Below are 19,434 nucleotides of genomic sequence, written 5' to 3'. Positions count from 1 at the left end.
GCCACTTCAGATAGCTGTGAAATTAGGTGATTAACTAGCGGTTACATAACCTTCTAATTTCTGTATAAGTCTAATTACATGAAACAGAAGTTGGGGTTCTGATTTTTTACTTTGCTTATCCATTTGGAGTGTCATTGTAACTACTGTATTGTAGATGATGGGAAATAATTGCATATGTTAAAAAAATAGTGCTATATTCTAAAAAAATTAAGTTACCAAAAAAATTAAAAAAAATAAAATTTGCAAATTAAAAAAAATAAAAAAAATAAAAGTATTCCAGGGGCACCTAGGCGGTTCAATTGGTTGGAGCATCAGACTTTAGCTCAGCTCATGATCCCATGGTTTTAAGTCCAAGCCCCACGTTGGGATCCGTGCTGACAGCTCAGAACCTGGAGCCTGCTTACAATTCTGTGCCTCCCTTTCTCCATGCCGCTCTCTTGCTCTCTCTCTCTCCTTCTTAAAATTAAATAAACATAAAAAAATTAAAATGCTCCATATGAAATTCTTATAACTTAATCAATTTTATTTTTATTTAGGTTATTTATAATATTTACATTCTTTAATCATTATGATAATTACATATACATATATGTACCTATAAAATAGTACAAAGAATATATACAGAATAAACCTGTGACCATGTGAATGGGACACAATTCCTTACATATATCTGAGAGGGTTTTTTTGTGTGTGCTTTGTTTTTTACAAATTAATTTCTACAGTACCAACTAAGCCCTAGTCACTCTCTTCTAAGGGAGATTTAAACATTTTCTAGTTCAAAGTCCTGTCATTCCTTTGCACTTTGTAGCTTGCAAACTCTGGCAGTTATTTCTAATAATTTATTACTCTAAATTAAAGCCATTCCATTAATGCCATGCAGTTCAACTTTGTGAGGTTTACTAATATTTTCTCTTCTTTTGTTATCTGGTATATGGGGCCGTAGACTAAGAGCCATGGGGTTTTTAAGCTGCCATATAATTAATAGTGTGGCACCTGGAATTTGGCATATGGTAAGTATATAATAATCCCCTACCTGTAAAAGATAAATGAAACACTCTTAAGGCTGTGTACTTTATTCACTTTTTTTCAAGAAAGAAGAATAAAAGGATAAAATTTAGATTCTGGATGAATTGTGACCTAAGTTTAGTGACTGGTATTTTGTGTTGGGTCAGTGTATCCATTTCATTCAAGCAAATATTTACCAAGAGGCTTTACTATCTTTTACGCTCTCTCCTAATTGATGTGGATGTCGATACAGCAGTGACCAAAACAGACAGATATCCCTGCTTTCATAATGTTTACCTTCTAGTGGAGAGAGATAAAAAGTAAATAAACTAACAAAATGCAATATGCATTTGTGATAGACATCAATAAGTGCCATGGAGAAAAGCATGAAACTTGCCTGAGGAACTGAGGGAGAGTGTAATCTTATATATGGTGGCCAGGGAGGCCATACTGAGAAAGGCACATTTCAGTAAACACCGAAGGAGCTGAGGCAGTGACACCTGTCCACTCAGAGGAAGAGGGTTCCAAAAGCAGAGAGCTGACTATGATGAGATTATTTGTGATCTTCGAAGCACAGAAAAGTGGTTTCTTGATGGACCATCTCCCTTGAAAATCATCCAAGGACATGCCATCTTACACAGAATAAAACCGAAAGTCTTTACAGTGGCTTATAAGAGCCTGTAATATTTAAGTTATATTCAGAGCAGTGTATTGCATGGATTCAAGTGGAAGCAGCATGAGGGAAAGGTGAGCATTTAGAGCAATTAAATAACCAGGGAATGATGCCAGCAGATTGGACCAGGATGAAAACAGTGACATTTTCTGTAAAGTGTTCAAATTGTGTATATATGTTCTGAAAGTAGCAGCAACATAATTTGTTGATAAATTTCAAAATGGGCGAGAGAAAGAGAGAAGCCACACAAAATTCTTAGGTGTTTAACTTGAGTAAATGAAGAAATTGTTACCTACAGTTGAATTCCAAAGGAGGGAAATATAGAAGGCAAAGGAACCATTTGCTAATTGCTTTTCAGACACTCACAAAAAAATGCTGTATCTCTCTAGAAAGCAAACAACTAACCTGACCAATAAGTGGCAGAGATCTAACGCATATGCAGGTTTTTCTGTCTTCAATGTCTCGGTTTCCCTTTTCGTTGAAATGGGAAGTTTTCGAGTAGATTGTTGAGAAAACAACTGATACCAGTTTGGCAGGTAAGGTGTTTCAAGAAGACAGTCATGGTATAGGTTTTTAAGAGTCATATTCTGTGTTCTCACCTAAGATAACTCATTGCGGCACACGTATCTTGTTTCTACAAAGATATAGCATTTCTTGTGTGAAATTAAGTAATTGGTAACATCAGTAAATAAATTGGTTCCTAGCACTAGTAGACGTTACTCTCATTATTACAACTGTCATAAACCTTGTCATTTGGTTGAGATTAAAACCTATCTGTTGCATATCTGTCAAGCCCCTTTAAAGCATATTAAAATAATATAGCCTGCTAAGTTGATATAATTACTATATGGCTGGTCATGAATTCATCAACTTACTTGTTTTTTAAATGTGTTAAAGACTGGAAGAAATAGGTAATTACAAAATAATTTTCCTGGCCTTGATTGAAATCCAGCCCAATTGGGAACAATTTTGTTTAACATGGGAGCCTGGGTATTATATATGAGTCATAAACACTACATCCCTCTTTCAGCACTAATTATATAAATCAGTAGGTGTTTTACAGCATGTATCATATCAATCAAATCCAAACATACTATGCTATTTATTGCCTATATTAAAATTGATTTTCTTCTCCAGTTGAAGACATTGTCTCCTACTTGGGATGGAAATGTTTGGCTTTCAGCCAAGGCAAGCTAGCCACAGGATTAGGAAAATGGCCTGAGGTCTCCCCATGCAAGTCTACAGTTAAGAAATATTTATAATAATAAATGTGAATCATTAATATTATTGTTATTAATAATTTATGTATATTTATTTTTCTTTCTTAGACTCCAAAATGTTTTATATGTGTCCTTGTTTCTAGGAAAACAGAATATCATTTATTAAATCTTTCAACATTTATCCAATCAACCTTCTTATATTCATCCCTTAAACCGGGTTATATGTAAATTATAAAGCAATACATAGTACATACATACATAGAAAAATATATAGAGAAATAGTCCCCTGCCCTCAAGAAGAGTAATCTCTAGAGCAGTACTTTCTAAACTGAGGTCAAGGGCATATTGTTCGGGAAGATGAAAATAGGCGTGCTGAGGATATAAACTGGATCATCAAAGCATTAATAACATTTCCTTGCTGTAAGACATCTCAAAGGCTTTATAAACTATAGGATTTTTTGACTTTCCAAAGACTTGATAAGTAAATGAAAAAAAAAAACATTGAGCTTATTTGATCAAGAAACGTTTATTCATTTGAAAGGTTTAGAATATTATTCATCACTAAAAAGTGCCAGTCTGATGTTAGGCTACCACATACGCAGTAAATTACATTTTCAGTATCATGCTGGTAGTCATTTAGCCAATGAACAAGTTAATGTAATGAAAGTTTCACAATTACAATGTTGGTACTTGAGGATCACTTACAGATCATTTAATCACCATGCCCTTCCTCCAACCTTTGCCTCTACTTGATACACACTATTTATGAGCCAGCTCAAAAAGCTGTCTCCACAGTTGCATCCATCCCAGGTTGGTCTACTGGTCCTATGCTTCCGTTCAGTCTGAAGCTGTGCTCTAATGCAGCATGGCATGCATCAGAGTCTTCTGAGACTGGAAATAAGTTTATGATTACAGTCCCTTGTGCTATGAAGTCCAGGGCCATGTCTCTGTTTCCTTTTATGCAAAGGTGAATTGCTTCAGAGGTTCTAAGGACCAAACCCAGAAAGGTCCATCCCCCTTATGCATTCATACTGTGCTTATCTCAAGAGCAAGGCACTGTTCTAGGCCCTGAGGATTCACCAAAGGGGGAAAAAGAAACAATGGGTCTACTGTCATGGAGCTTATATTAGAATCGGTGAGTCAGGCAATAAGCACTCCTCTAACTCAATGTCAGTTGTGGAGACTGACAACCAGGTAAAATGGAGGAAACGATTTTTTTTTTTACATATTTAAAAAAACAAAAACAACTTTTTCGTTGAGGTGTAATTTCCATGACAGAAAAGTAACATTGTCAGCAAACACTTAGGTGGCATTCAGTACGTTCACAGTACTTTGCAGCCACCACCTTTGTATAGTTCCAAAGCATTTTCATCATCCAAAAAAAAGCCCTTCACACATTAAGCAATTGCTCTTCTATGACTCACTTGGGGACCTGGAAGCCACCAATCTGTTTTCTATCTTAACAAATATGATTTTTTTCAACCTTCATGAAATATAATTGACAAATACAGTTGTAAGATTTTAGAAATTTTTTTTTAACATTTACTTATTTTTGAGAGACAGAGAGAGAGACAGTGTGAGCAGGGGAGGGAAAGAGAGAGAGAGGGAAACACAGAATCTGAAATGGGCTCCAGGTTCTGAGCTGTCAGCACAAAGCCTGATGCGGGGCTTGAACCCAGGAACTGTGAGATCATGACCTGAGCCGAAGTTGGACGGTTAACTGACTGAGTTGGACTATAGTTGTAAGATTTTGCAAGTGTACAACATGGTTATTTGATGTTTGCATATATTATACATTGTGAAAGGATCACATTTTTATTTAAATTCCAGACAGTTAATGTATAGAGTAATATTAATTTCAGGTGTAGAGTTTAGTGATTCATCACTTAACTGCCTCTCTTAGTAGTCTCTTAATTTTAAATTTCTAGTTAACTTCATTGAGGTCTAAACTGTTCTATTTTACATTGTGCTTTTACTTTGGGAGGGTCTTAAGTACATAATTTGGCTCTCCTCCAAACACCTAGCTGAAGTAACTTCTCAACATAGGTTGCGTAAATTTTGTCTAATCTATTTACCCCCCCCAACACACATTTTAATTTTATAAAAAAGGGCTTTTGGTAATTAACGATTAGATTACGTATTCAAGATTACTTAGTGAATTATCACAAATATAGACCCACTACTTGGGTCTCACAGTAAATTTCACTTCTTGTGGTTTATATAAGAACACTAAGCAGCGAATTTGGAAAAGGTTTGTGTCTTCTTTGTGTCACACACCTGGGAAGTTTTGGGCAAATATGATGAAAGAACAGAAATCTTTACTGGAATCTCCACCACCTTCATACACAGCTATCCTAACGATCTGTACTAAAAACTTTCTCACTTATAGTTAAGGGTGTAAGAAAGCATTGAAAAAAAATAAGAGAAAAGGAAATGCTGGAGATGAATGCAAATGCATGTGTTGCTTTCCTCCAGGGATCTAAATCAAATCCTCATTGTATAATTTGATTTGGTTACTCATTGTTTCTAATTAGAAATAATCACATTTACATGATTTCCCCCTCCTTTTTAGTTTCTCACCAAAATTGCTTTGCTCAATTATGCTACTTTATGGTTTCATATAATTTGTATCTCTTGACTCAACAGTTCCCCACATCATTTGGAATGTGTTTTATTTTTTTTTAAGAAGTGAAAGTTTAAGAGCTATTCTCAAACTGATCGTGAGTCTTAAGTAGCTCCAGTAAGCACAGAAGCATGCTAAAAGCAAACTGAGGAATACTTGAAAGTTCAAAACTAGAATGATGCTTATTACTAACTATATGTGAAATTAATTAAAGATTTAATTATTTGAGGAAAATTAAATTGGCAGTTTCTACTTTTTGAGTCATTAAAAACATGCCTATTGCTCTAGGGGTTTTGAATCCATGTGCAAAAAAATAGACTACACAAGCTTTGATGTTGCAAGATTTATTTACATAGGAATTAACTTAAATATATGTTGCAATCTTATTTTTTTATCCCAAATATGCCAACCTATTTCTTCTCTAAAACAGTATATATAAATGTGTGTATTCACCCAGATATTTAAATACTATTAGATCATTTCTCCTTCTTTATAAAATCCCATTTTATAAAAGAAGAATTTCAGGCTCATTTATAAAGAATCTGAAACTGGTGAGTGTGTTATGGCCCACAGTTACACAGCTGGCTGAACACACAACTAATAGGGACATGAACATTCTGTATGGTAGAGCTCATTCTGCTACATGATTTATTAGATACAAGTAATAGGGGGACAGAAAGGAAATGATGGGAATAAACATATTTTTATTTATTTTATTATTTTAGTTTAGTTTTTTTAGTGTTTATTTTTGTGAGAGAAACGCAGAGCACAAGTTGAGGAGGGGCAGAAAGAGAAAGGCACACACTATCTGAGGCAGGCTCCAGGCTCAGACTGGGTACCAGGTGCCCCTAATTTTTTTTAATTTGAGAAGGGGGGGCAGGTAGAGAGGGGCAGAGAGAGATAGAGAACAAAAATCATCAGCAGGCTTCATGATCAGCACAGAGCCAGATGTGGGTCTGGATCCCATGACCTTGGGATCATGACCTAAGCCAAAATCAAGAGTTGGATGCTCAAACAACTAAGCCACCCAGGGCACCCTTGGAATAGATATATTAAAAGCATTTCTATTCTTTAATCCTATACACTTATATAGTAATAATACCTTCTATGTAATATATCAGAACACTTCTACTGTTATGTCTCAGATTGCTTTTTGATAGTCTATACTCTACCTAGCAAAACTTAAAAAAAAGTTGATGGAGCACATACCTATTGTACACTTATTATGAGTCACCATCTATTCAAAATGCTGAGGCTTTAGTGAAGCACAGGATAAAAAATTTACATTTTTAGTGAAAATAAAAATATTAAATATATAAACAATGTAACTTCATGGATATATGATAAAGAAGCTAAAAGTGATGTAATAAGAGAGTGAGCAGAATCAATTGTTGGTGGTTTTCAAGTTAACTGGGTGGTCAGAATGGGGTCTCTGAAGAAGTAAATAACTGAATAAAGAGATTAGGAACCAAACAGGAATAACTGGGGATTAGTGTTATAAGAATGACATGTAGCAAATACATTCTAAGGACTGAGATGGGAGTGAATTTATCATATTGAGGTCCATATGGCACCATATAATCAGTCCAACATAGCTGAAATGAAAATGTGAAGAAGATTGCAAGATGAAGGTACAGAGAAAGGAGTGAGATCATGTAGAGCCCTGAAATCCATGAAAATATATCTGGACTCTATGCATAATCTTAAAAGCCATTTAGCCTAGTTTCTTTTGTTTACATAGACCATAGAATTCAAACTTAATTGCCCACACTTCAGGCTCATGTCTAATCTAGAACCAAGAGATAATTTGTTTTAAGGGAAAAAAGATATACAAGCATTTTTTCCCTAAAAATCCACTGAAAGAATTCTTACTTGATAGCTACCCATGACTATGACCCAGTTTACTGAATTTACTTCCTTTCAGATTCAAAATTTTAAGTAATATTGAGCATAAGATATAGGAAAATATCCTTATGTATTCTTACAAAGTACAGACTAAGAATTTTCTCTTATTTGCCATAATTTTTATTTTCAGAATGTGTATCATTTTCATGTAGAAAAAGAGCATCTATACACAGTACAAACTTTTAAAAACAAAGATAATCAGATAGAAATGTATCTAGAATGATGATCTGTATTATTTTGGCACTAATAACTATGGAATTTCCCATGCAGATACTTGGGTTACTTCTGGCCCTTTGAAATAATGTGTGTTTTCCAGACCATGGGTAAAATATAACCTGCATATCAAAGTAAAAGTTAACCAATGCAATTATTACTGTAAAGATAACCAAGTAATGTAATGTTATTTGACTTTTAGTCTTTCCAAATTTTACTCTTTTTCTTTTTTTTTTTTTTTTTTTGAAGTGAGGCAAAATTTTATTTATGGCTGGGCCAAACCTGATCTCCCTGGTCGTAAGGAGCAGAGAATGGCCCCGAACAAAGTTTGCAGTGAGATTATATGGACCTTCACAGGATTCCGTGATAGCCAATGACATCATGACACACAGACACTTGTTTTTGGCAGGAACCTATCAATTTAGTTCTTTGTTCTTTCAAGATAACCAATCATAGTTAGGCAGCGACTAAGCATTTTTCTGTACGCTTGGTCTTGACTGGATCTTAGCAACCATAGAAAAGGGGTGGGGAAACAGTTTGCAACAAATCATCCAGTACATTCCATAAGAAGTCAACCCATTGCATTCCATAAATATTTTAACCTATTATATTCCATAAGCTGACCTGTAACAGTATGTAATTACTATAACCCAGCCCCATCCCAGCATGCATGGTGGCGAGGATAATTTATGAACTCCATACATCCTGGTTATATTCCTCATACATACTCCTTTCTTTATGCCAGAATGAAATAGTAGGAGGGAAGAGTAAAATTGATCTCTATGCTGCCCATCAGCTAATTTCGAGGCAGTGATCGAGATAATTCAGTGTAATTCACTTTAGCTCCCATACTGGCTTCCGCTTTTCAGTACCTTTAGACTACAGAAATATGACATTTGATTCACATTCTACCTGCTTTCTTTCTTTAAATCTCTTTTATGAGTTATAATTGACATAAAAAAGCTGTAGCTATTTAGTGCATACTATTTGATGACTTTGGAGATAAGTACACACCCATAAGCCAGTCACCACAGTGAAGGATATAAGTTTGTCACCTCCAAACTTTTCTCCTCCATTTATTATATTTTAATTCCAAATTTTAAATTAATTCAGATAACCTCTAAGTATAACATAGGAGACGAGTGATTTTTATTGAATTGTTATATCCACATGTATAAAGTATTGCTATTTCTGTTGAACCCCTTCCAATTCATCAATCTGCTCAGTTACCAAAGATAGTTTATTGTGCGTCAGAGGGTAAGTATAAAAGCGGTGTTCATGTGATACTTTGCATAGGAAAGCAAAGTAATTAGGAATGCTTTTAACACCTTGAGTAAAAGGAAAACAGTAGTAAACAGAGCATCAAATAGTGATTTAAAGAGTCATTAGCCAAATCAAGTGTGGCTATTCCAGATGTAGATCTCTATAAAATGGTAATTGTTTGAAAAAAAAAGTTTGTTTGTTTGTTGGTTTGTTTGTTTTGAAAGAGAGTGAGGGGGAGAAGGACAGAGAGAGAGTGGGGAGAGAGAGAATCCCAAGGAGGCCTTCATGGTGCTCCGTCTCATGACTGCAAGATCATTACCGGAGCTGAAATTAAGAGTCAGACATTTAACCGACAGAGTCACCAGGCACCCCTATAACCTGGTAATTTAAAGACAATAATAATATTTTGAAATCAAACAGCCTAGATATAAATCCCAGCTCTGATCCCTTTGACTTTGGATAGGTTCCCTTACCATCTTGAGCTTTTTCTTAATTGCAAAATGCAGATAATCTCACTCCTACATAGTTACTGTGAAAGTTAAATGCTGTAAAGTGTTTAGCAGAGTAACTAGGTTAGTATTTGTATTATACACTCATACTTTGTAAGGTCAAAATACGACTATATCATTCATTTCCACATTTGGGATGGAAAACTGTATCAAGACATGTGCATCTAGTTTTCCTTTGAACATTTTTCATTTGTTGCCCGGTGATTTTCTTTATCTGCTGCACAGGAGTTCCCAGGTATCTGCCGCTTGACAGTTGAGATGTTTAGAGGATTAGTGCATTGAATGGCAGGTTGACTTACATTACAGTGCTGTTCCTGTGTAGCTCGCCTTCATGTTCTTAAAATACAATATATCACAGACAAGATTGATGATGACAAAAAGAAAACAGTTCTTATTGTCAAGCTGAACAAACTAACATAACTTCAAAATAAAATTTGGACTGGGATTTCAATTTGTTTGTCTTTTCAAGATAGAGGGAGATGTTTTCTTTTTGAACTGAAAAAAGTAAAAACTTTATTCTCCCAAAGAACAGAAACCATGGAATACTTTAATTGCATTATGCTCTATAAATTACTAAATCCTATTTATCTACACCTGGAATTGCCAAATACTAATTGGCTGGTAATTCTTTAAATTAGTATTTGGTTTTAGGTTTACTATTGTCTTCACTTCATTCAAGGCATCAAAAGCATCTTCAAATTCTTTCATTAGGAAAAATGGGCTCTATGGGGAAATTGAGTACCAGATGAGCGATTGGGGAAAATGAGTGTTTGAGGCTTTTCCTTGTATATTTTTTTGTTTTCATTCAATGCTTATATAAAATTATATTTATATGAGTTAAAAAGCAAAATAATTATAACTGGTATATAATGAAGCAATGGAAATCTTTCCCTCTCATTCTTGTCTCTTTTCTATCCATTAAAACCACTATTGTTTATTTTATATTCTTCCAGAGCACCTTTATGCTAACACACACAAATATGAATATAGATTCTTAATTTAACCTATATTTCTAGTCCAAAGATAGGAAACATATGCATCATTTACCTTTTTTTACTTATTATATAAATGTATATACAGATATATTTTTTCTTTTGTTATTGAAGTATAACTAACAGTGTTATATTAGTTTCAGATATGCAATATAATGATTCAACAGTTCTATTTATTACTCAGGGCTCTTAAATATAAGGGTATTCCTAATCTATTTCAGCCATCCCTCTATCCACCACCCATCTGACCACCACACGTTTGTTGTTTGTATTTGGAGTCTGTTTTATTATGTCTCTCTTCTGTGTTTATTCCTTTGTTTTGTATCTCAAATTCAACATACAAGTAAAATCATATGGTATTTGTCTTTCTGTGTCTGACTTATTTCCCTTAGCATTATACCCTATTGGACTATCCATGTTGTTGTAAATGGCAAGATCTTATGCTCGTTTTATGACTGAGTAATATATAATTATATGTATATATCATATCTTCTTTATATATTCATTTATGTATAGCTGGGTTGCTTTCATATCTTGATTATTGTAAGTAATGCTGTGATAAACATAGGGGTTTATATGTGCCTCTGAATTAGTGGGTTTTCTTCTTTGACTAAGCACCCAGTAATGGAAAAACTGGATTGTATAGTAATACCATTTTAATTTTTGAGGAATTTCCATACTATTTTCTAAGGTAGCTGCACCAATTTGCATTCCCACCAGTAGTAGTACATGAGGGTTCCTTTATTCCATAACTTCACCAGCACTTGTTGTTTCTTGTATTTTTAATTTTAGCCATTCTGACAGGTGTGAGATGATATCTCATTGTAGGTTTGATTTGCATTTCCCTGATAATGATGATGTTGATCATCTTTTCATGTGTCTGCTGGCCACCTGTAGGTCATCTTTGAAAAATTGGCTATTCTGGGCCTCTGTCCATTTTTTAATTAGATTATTTGTTTTTGTTTTGTGTGATTTTTTTTTGTTTGCTTATTTGTTCTGTTTTGTTTTTTTGGTATTGAGTTGTATAGGTTCTTTGTGTATTTTGGACATGAACCCCTTATTGTATATATCATTTGCATATATTAAAATAATCTATCAATAGACATTTTTCATCTCTTGCTATTAAAAATATTACTATAGTAAATAACTATTATAAAGGCCATCTGTTACATAAGTAAGTTTGTGAGATATGTTCATAATGGCAAAATTTCCAGGTCAATATTTGTAATATTGATAACTATTGCTAAATTGTCTTATACAGAGATTGAATTAACTTACATTTATAGCAACTATGTTTGAAAATTCATTTCCCCCATAGCCTTTCCAACAGAATTTGTTACTGAATTTTCTTTTGACTAATAGAATAGGTGAAAAAGAATAATTGAGTATAGTAGCAATTTTTGTTCTATTAATATTGTTAAGGATAATCACCTGGGCACATGTTTAAAAATATTTTTACATGATTTTCTATGAATTGGGTGTTCACATTTCTTACTCATTTTTTAGGTTCTGGTTTTTTAGTGCTTAGCTCATCGATTTTCTAGATATATATTTATACATTTTGGAGGATGATCACTTTGTGCTGTGGGTCACAAATTTTTTTTTTGAGGTTGTCATTTATCCTAAAATCAGTCTTTGGTGTATATTTTTTACATTATTGTGCCAACACAATTGATTAATAATACATGTATCACTCACAGATTTAGTTATTCCTTTATCCTGCACTAATTTCTAGAATATATATTTTTCTAAATACAAGAAGAATGATCTTTTCTATTTTGTTTTTATTTTGATTTTAAAATTCTAGTTTATTACATAGAAATATGGCACATTTTTCTATACTTTTTTCACTGTTTCAGCACTTATTGAAGCTTTCTTTTGTAATTTACCATCATTTTTTGCTGAATATTCTATTAATACTACTGTAGAAATTCATTAATAGATTGTATTATTTTTCCCACAATTAGTGTATTTCTAATATTTCTCCTTATATATTATTGTTTATAATGTGTGAATTTAGGATCAGTATTATTCATATACTTTATCATTATATATCCCTCTTGTTTGCTTCATATAATGATATTGCATTTATTTCTATATATTGCCATGATCTTTCTTTTTGTTCAAATTTTCCATTTTCTTACCCTTATTTCCTCTAATTTTTCTTTTGGTCATATAGTTACTATCTTATCAGGGCATATAATTCAAAGTCTGATCTCTAACTATAATACATAAATCTTTTTTATTTTTAATTCTGTCATTTAAAATATTCAGTGCTAAGCACTAATCCTTTTTGCTCTGATATCCCCCCAAAATCTCTTATTTGGCTAAAGTCATGTAATGGTGTTCTGTTTTTCTAAATAGGACCTCAAGGGAAATCTGTCCATTGAGGTCTTCCATATTCAAAAAATATTTGTTTGTTGACTTTTTACATAGGCCACAGCATGGTTGGATAAATAAGTCCTATGTCACATTTCTTTTTCTAGTAGATATTATTTTATCACTCTTCATTTTTTTTAAATCGTTGGTGTGCTTCTCTGTTTTAATGTTTTTTTTTTCCAATTTGATATCAATCTCTATTTTTAATAAAATATTTGGTCTTTTTATTAGATCTGCTCAAAGAATTTATTCTATATCATTAAGATCCAGTATTTTAGTAAAGCATATCCAATATTAACTATTCTGGGTCCATTTTCCTTGGCATATGGTTTTGCCTTTTAACCATATAGATTCATATTTCAATTTACCCAAGAATATGTCCTTGAATGTATCTTCATGTAATTTTTCTATTCAAGTATTTTATTTACCTTTATGGCAGAGACAATTAAGAGTACTCTATATCGATTTTGCTTTATAGTTAAAATTATCTTTTTGTTTCTATATTCTACCTTAAATTTCCTTTTTTTCATTCATTTTGATTGTTCTTCATAGTTCTCATTACTATATCCCTTACGATATTTTCCACAGTGTTTGCTCTTGATATTTTTCTCCAATTTGTTTTTCTTTATCTGTAAAGGTTGCAGTTTTCCTTTCTCCCCACTCCCATGTTTTCTATGGGTTCTGTCATTTTAATTTTTATTTTATTCTTCTGTATATTTACTGTGTGCTTTTCATTGATGGAGACATTGCCTCATACATATTCATCTAATCCTCAAAGAAACGTTTGGTCAAAATTTTCATGTGTTCTTTGGCAACATTTTTCTTATCAAAACTTTCCCTTTTATTTTGATAATATTTTTGTATTCATGTGGTGTTAGCTTCTTTTTTATTGTTTCATGGAATTAATTCAATTTTCCTGGTTTAGCTTTTTGCAGAATGCCTGAATTTTTAAAATCTGTTTTCCAGAGATCTTTTATGGTGTTGCCCCTATGATTTCTATTCACAGACCACAGTACCAATAATTTCAAATCTCACAGCTTTTGTTTGATGCATGGCTACAGGATTATATAATTCTAGGATGAGTCCATTACACCCAAACAGTGCTTTTTGGCTTGCATTTCTAGAAATTACTCATATTGAGCTTCCTCATTTTCTCTTATCTCTCTATAGTTGCTACTGTATTTCATCCTATATAAATGTCTATGAAGATTTTAGCTGATTTTGTAGTTCTGATTTTTTTTTCAATTCACACTTTTTGGTTTATATCTCTTCAATTACATTAGTGGCTATAAATGCCAAAACCTCAATGACTTAACCTAGTAAAAGTTTATTTTTATCTCAAACAGTTTAAAGGTTCGGAAGGACTGATGGGGTCACACTCTTCCAATCAGTGATCTGGAACATGGCATTTATTATTATTATTATTGATTATTATTATTATTATTATTATTATTATTATTATTATTATTATGGTTTCCCTCTCTTAAATGTAATTCCTGCCATCACTTTGTGGACAAGTTTCTATTCCAGACATCTGTAAGCGAAAAGATGACAAGAAGTGTTAAAGAAGGCAGCACTGAAGGGTGTATACAATTCTCATGACATTTTTATTGACTGAAATAGAATCATATGGTCTTACCCTCATGCAGAAGAGACTGGCATATAATTTAGCCACAAGTTCAGTAGGACAGGAATTTGAGATTGATGATCAAATAACATCTTGACCAGAGAAGAATCCTGGAAAGAAGTCACTTGGTATTTCATGCTGCCATAGACATATTAAAAAGTGTTTCTATAGCTCTTTCTTTAGTATTTTTTTAGGATTGAGCCTAAGAATTGATAGGCAATTTAGTAAATCTCTCAGCTAAAAAATAAAATAGATAGATAGTTGTTTATCTTATTGAAGGAATAATGGATGAAAAGGTGTCTGGATGGATCAGAAATAACACGTAGATAAAGTAGGCAAATTGGTACAACTATTATTATACTATAGCATAGTCTTTTCTTAGTTTCCTTCTTGCTAATAGTAAAGGATGAATGTGAGACTTTGGGTATAGAGAAAAAAAAAGTTAATTTCAGTGGATTCTGTTCCAGCTTTAATTTCACCATTGCTCAGATTTTTTTTTCTTTTTTACATGTTTTTCTTATTCTGATTGAGACAGGTTTCTACATACAATATGACAAAGTTAATAGGAAACAGCTCCCAAGTGCATTATTTCGTTGGATTTAAGCAAAGCACTTTTCAAAATATAAACATGAAATTGTCCATAAAATTGATGATAAAATTGTAAAGGTTTGTAAAAAGTTCAAAGAATTTATTCTGCTTTTATCTCATTTGTAATGAATAAATAAACAGGAATGTGAACCAACTAGAAGAAGACCCCAAAATTATCCACTATTAAACTTAATCCAGACCTTGCATGCTTTGAGGTTTATGCAGAATCTTTTTAAGGTTTTTAGTATTCCCAAGTGTAGTCAGCAGACATGCATGTTCAAATCCCCAGGATCTGTGAATATATTATATCACAAATCAAAGAAGAATTAGGGCTGCAGATGAAATTAAGGTTTCTCCTCAGCTGACCTTAAAATAGAGACATTATTTTAGATTATCCAGCCAGGCCTGATACAAAGGGCCCTTAAATGTGAAGAGAAAGGTAAGAATGTCAGTGTTAGGGTGAAGTAAAGTGAGAAAGACTCAAACAATCAGTACTGAGTTTGAAGACAGAGGAAAGGAGTTATGAGCCAAGCAGGGTGGATAATCCCCAAAAGCCTGGAAAGTCAGTAAATAAATTCTCCCTGAGAATTTCCAGAAAGGAGGATAGCCATCCAGACACTTTAAAGTTAGCCTGGTAAGATTCATTTTGGCCTTCTAATTTCCATAACTGCAGGGTAATACTTTTTTGTTGTTTTAAGCTATCGTTTGCAGTAATTTGTCAAAGCAGCAATAGGAAACTAAAACACTCAGTAAACCAAAAGTTTCCTAGTCTACAAAATCAACATTTTCCCCAAATCACATAGAACTATAGAACTGATCAACATGAGATCAACAGTTAGTTTGGAAGTCTAAAAGTGTATAATTGAGTTGTCTGATCATATTTGTTGTTTTATTTGGCTTATTGGTTCTGACCAATCAGATTACATTTCTGCCATAACTAGCAACAGGTGTTTATTGGACCATTTGAGAAAAAACCAGTTTGTACGAGATGCCAAAATCCAAAATAAATCCTGGTAAATGGTCAACTTGAATGGTCACACTGATGAGGTGAAAGATAAGTTAGTATGTTTTGAAATTTAGTTTAGCTCTCATTTCTTAAAAATAATTTAACATTCATGTCAAATCTAAATTCACATGTATTTCTTTATTTCCCTCTCAATTAAAAAAAAACTGTTTCTCTACACTGAAAACTTGTATTGCAGTTTTAATTAAGATAGAAAAGGAAAATAAACCTGACTAGGAAAAAAAAAACAGTAGGTAAGGAAAAACATATTTTTGGACAGTTTCAATGAAAGTATGCAAAAAAATGAAGAAAAGATCTTACCAGACGTACATAAAAATGACTGTGACTTTTAAGTATCTCCCTAAATAAGTGAACCATTTTGCTCAGTAACTTAATCATGATCTAGATTTTCATATTTAAGTAGCCAGGTAGGGGGGGTTGCTGGTTGTAAACATAAAATGAGCTGAAATATCACAATGGTATAAACTACATTTCTGATAATTTTGCTAATTAAATTGTTACAAAAAGGTTGTAAAGCTCTGTGTGCCCCGTGGGAAGGTTTATTGCTTTTCTGAAGTATTCCAACAAGAAACCAAACTATGAGCACTTATGAAACAACATAATGTGTAAGGCCTAAAGTTAGATTAGCCAAATTGTTTTGAAGAGGCATCAAATAATTGATCAGGAAGTAAAACTGTGATTATAGAATAAAATCACAGTTGAATTGTAGCAAATAATTGCAAAAATAATTAAAGTCACAAATCCTCCCAGTAACAATGTGAAACAATTCTCTTTAGTGCCCCACAGGGATGGAACTTGCTAGCTTTGATTGGGATTAAACCTGGAGGTAAAAGAAAAGGAAAATTGTGGTCGGGAAGAAATCATATTGAGAACATATCATCCAAAAGAAAAAAAAAAACTTCCTGAAAAGTGAATTTGGAAGTTAGGTAATTTCCATTTCAAAGGATGCAATTTATTATAGTTCCTTTAATGATTTTTAAAGGAGTCAACCGTAAGCTTGAGCTTTCATATGTAGACAGATTTCTAGTTCTCAGTTTATTTCTTCTTCTGCTGTAGTAAAATAAAGCCAGTGTTTTACATCTCTAACTGAAAGAATAGGAACTTAATTAAGGGGAAAATTTGGCTTTCAGAAGAATTATGGATATGATTCTTATAAGCAAATGTTGACTCTGTTGGTGTAAAATAACTTCTTTTGCTTTTAGTCTTATATCACTCATATACAGTACATTATAATATTCACTACGGGATGAAATGCTAGCAGTAGAATGAATGATTTCTTCTTTTAATTATTTTTAAGAAAGAGACAAAGCACAAGAGGGAGGAGGGGCAGAACGAGAAGAAGACACAGAATCTGAAACAGGTTCCAGGCTCTGAGCTGTCAGGACAGAGCCCGATGCAGGGCTCTAACCCAGGAACCATGAGGTCATGACCTCAGCCAAAGTCAGACACTTAACTTACTGAGCCACCCAGGCGCCCCGTGGAAATATGTCTTTCATCCTTTAAAAATCTAGCAATAAAAATGCAACCTGAAACACACAAATATTTTGCTTGTATTCTGATTGGCCTTCATGTTAGCTTCTCAGCCTTTCTTTTGATGTATATGTTTTGATATGAACATAAATACCCAATCTGTGATCTCTCAGGTTTAATAAACAGGATTCCCCAAGCAAAGGAGATACCATAAAGAAAACCTTAAAAGATAGTGATATAAACTCCCCCTCTTGAATGTAAAGCATCTAGTAATAAACAACAAACTAAACCTCAACTCTTAAAACTCTAGTGTTTTAAATCAAATTATTTTATTCATTCTACATTAATGAGCCCCTACTATATGTTTGGTCCTGGGTTGAACATTTTATACTTAAGGGATTTGTAATTATATAGTGATAACAAAGCCTTCAAACAATGATGCTAAAGTAAGACAAGGTAGTATATGGTTAGTTACAAAAATGAATGCAATAGATAGATTACTGTATTTTGTTTTTTAACTCCAAATTAATGCAACCTCTTTAGTACACTGTACTAGTAAATCCCAAATTGTCATTTTAAAAAGCAGCTAGACAATCTCAATCTAGATTTAATACTAATTTAGAACATACTATGTACAGATAGTGCATCATGAGATCAGACTAATATGATGAAGAAAGTGAGAAAAATGTTGTAGATTTAGCTCTTTCAGAGTTTATACAGTGATAGGAGATATATACAAGAAAATAGGCATTTGTTATACAGTGTGATAAGTAATAATGCTGTGAAGCGAGACAGAATTTCCAGACTGAAGAGTCAAGACTGAAGGATGAATAGAAATTAACCAAATAGACGGGCTAGAAATGTTTTCGTAGAAACTAGAGCATATAGCAAATGTCCAAAGTTGGAGAAACAGAAAGAGAGAGAGGGAGAGGAAAGAGATGGCCTGCTTAATAAATAAGATAACTTAATTATGGATATGATGGAATCTGAGCAAAAATTTGAAAAGAAATGAGGGTAAAGGGAAGAAATCAGGAATTACATTATAATACAGACAGAAATACTGCCATAAGAAAAGCACAAGTGTCTGTGTGCATACACACATTTTTTTTATAGCTATCTATCCAGGACAAAAGCATTTCTAAGTGGCTCACACCCTATATTAAATTCTTCTTCAGAGAAAACAACAGATCACCCTATGATATTTTTTGGAGACAGAGACAATTAGAAAAATACCTGAGGAAAAATTGAGGAATATTGTAATAAAGGCAGTGAGCATTGCCTTCTGGTCACATTTACTGAAAAAAATAAGAACTCTGTGGAACAGCACAGAGTAGGGAGTCATTCTTGAGACTGGGTACACCATGCCTTTCTCACACAGCACTCTTTATTTATACAACAGGAGTTCCATGCTTGTGACTGTGAACAACTCACATTTTATAAGCTGCTTAGAGGTGTGTTTTGTTTTGATCACACAAGTGATGCATTTATTTTCAGCCAGCATTTAAAAGTTTTAAAATTTTAATTTAAAAATCTCACTTCCTAGTTTTCTGTAAGAAACCTGAAGCCCTGACAGCACTGGTCATTCCATTCCTTTCCTTTTTTTTTTTTTCTTTTTAATGTTTATTTATTATTGAGACAGAGAAAAACAGAGCATGAGTGGGGGAGGGGCAGAGCCAGAGGGAGACACAGAATCTGAAATAGGCTCCAAGCTCTGAGCTGTTAGCAGAGAGCCCACTGGGGTTGGAACCCACAAACCGTGAGGTCATGACCTGAGCCAAGTCAGATGCTTAACAGACTGAGCCACCCAGGCGCCCCTCCACTTCTTTATCAAAGAGACTGGCTGGAATAGGGAAGCCTGGGCCGGTAGGGCAAGTAAACATTTAGTTTGCTGCAGTCCTAAACACTCCCATATACCCAGCTTCTGTAGAAATTTGAAACTTTGA

This window comes from Suricata suricatta, chromosome 6 (genome assembly GCF_006229205.1).
Source record: "Suricata suricatta isolate VVHF042 chromosome 6, meerkat_22Aug2017_6uvM2_HiC, whole genome shotgun sequence".
NCBI lineage: Eukaryota > Metazoa > Chordata > Mammalia > Carnivora > Herpestidae > Suricata > Suricata suricatta.
This window is presented reverse-complemented; position numbering follows the sequence as displayed.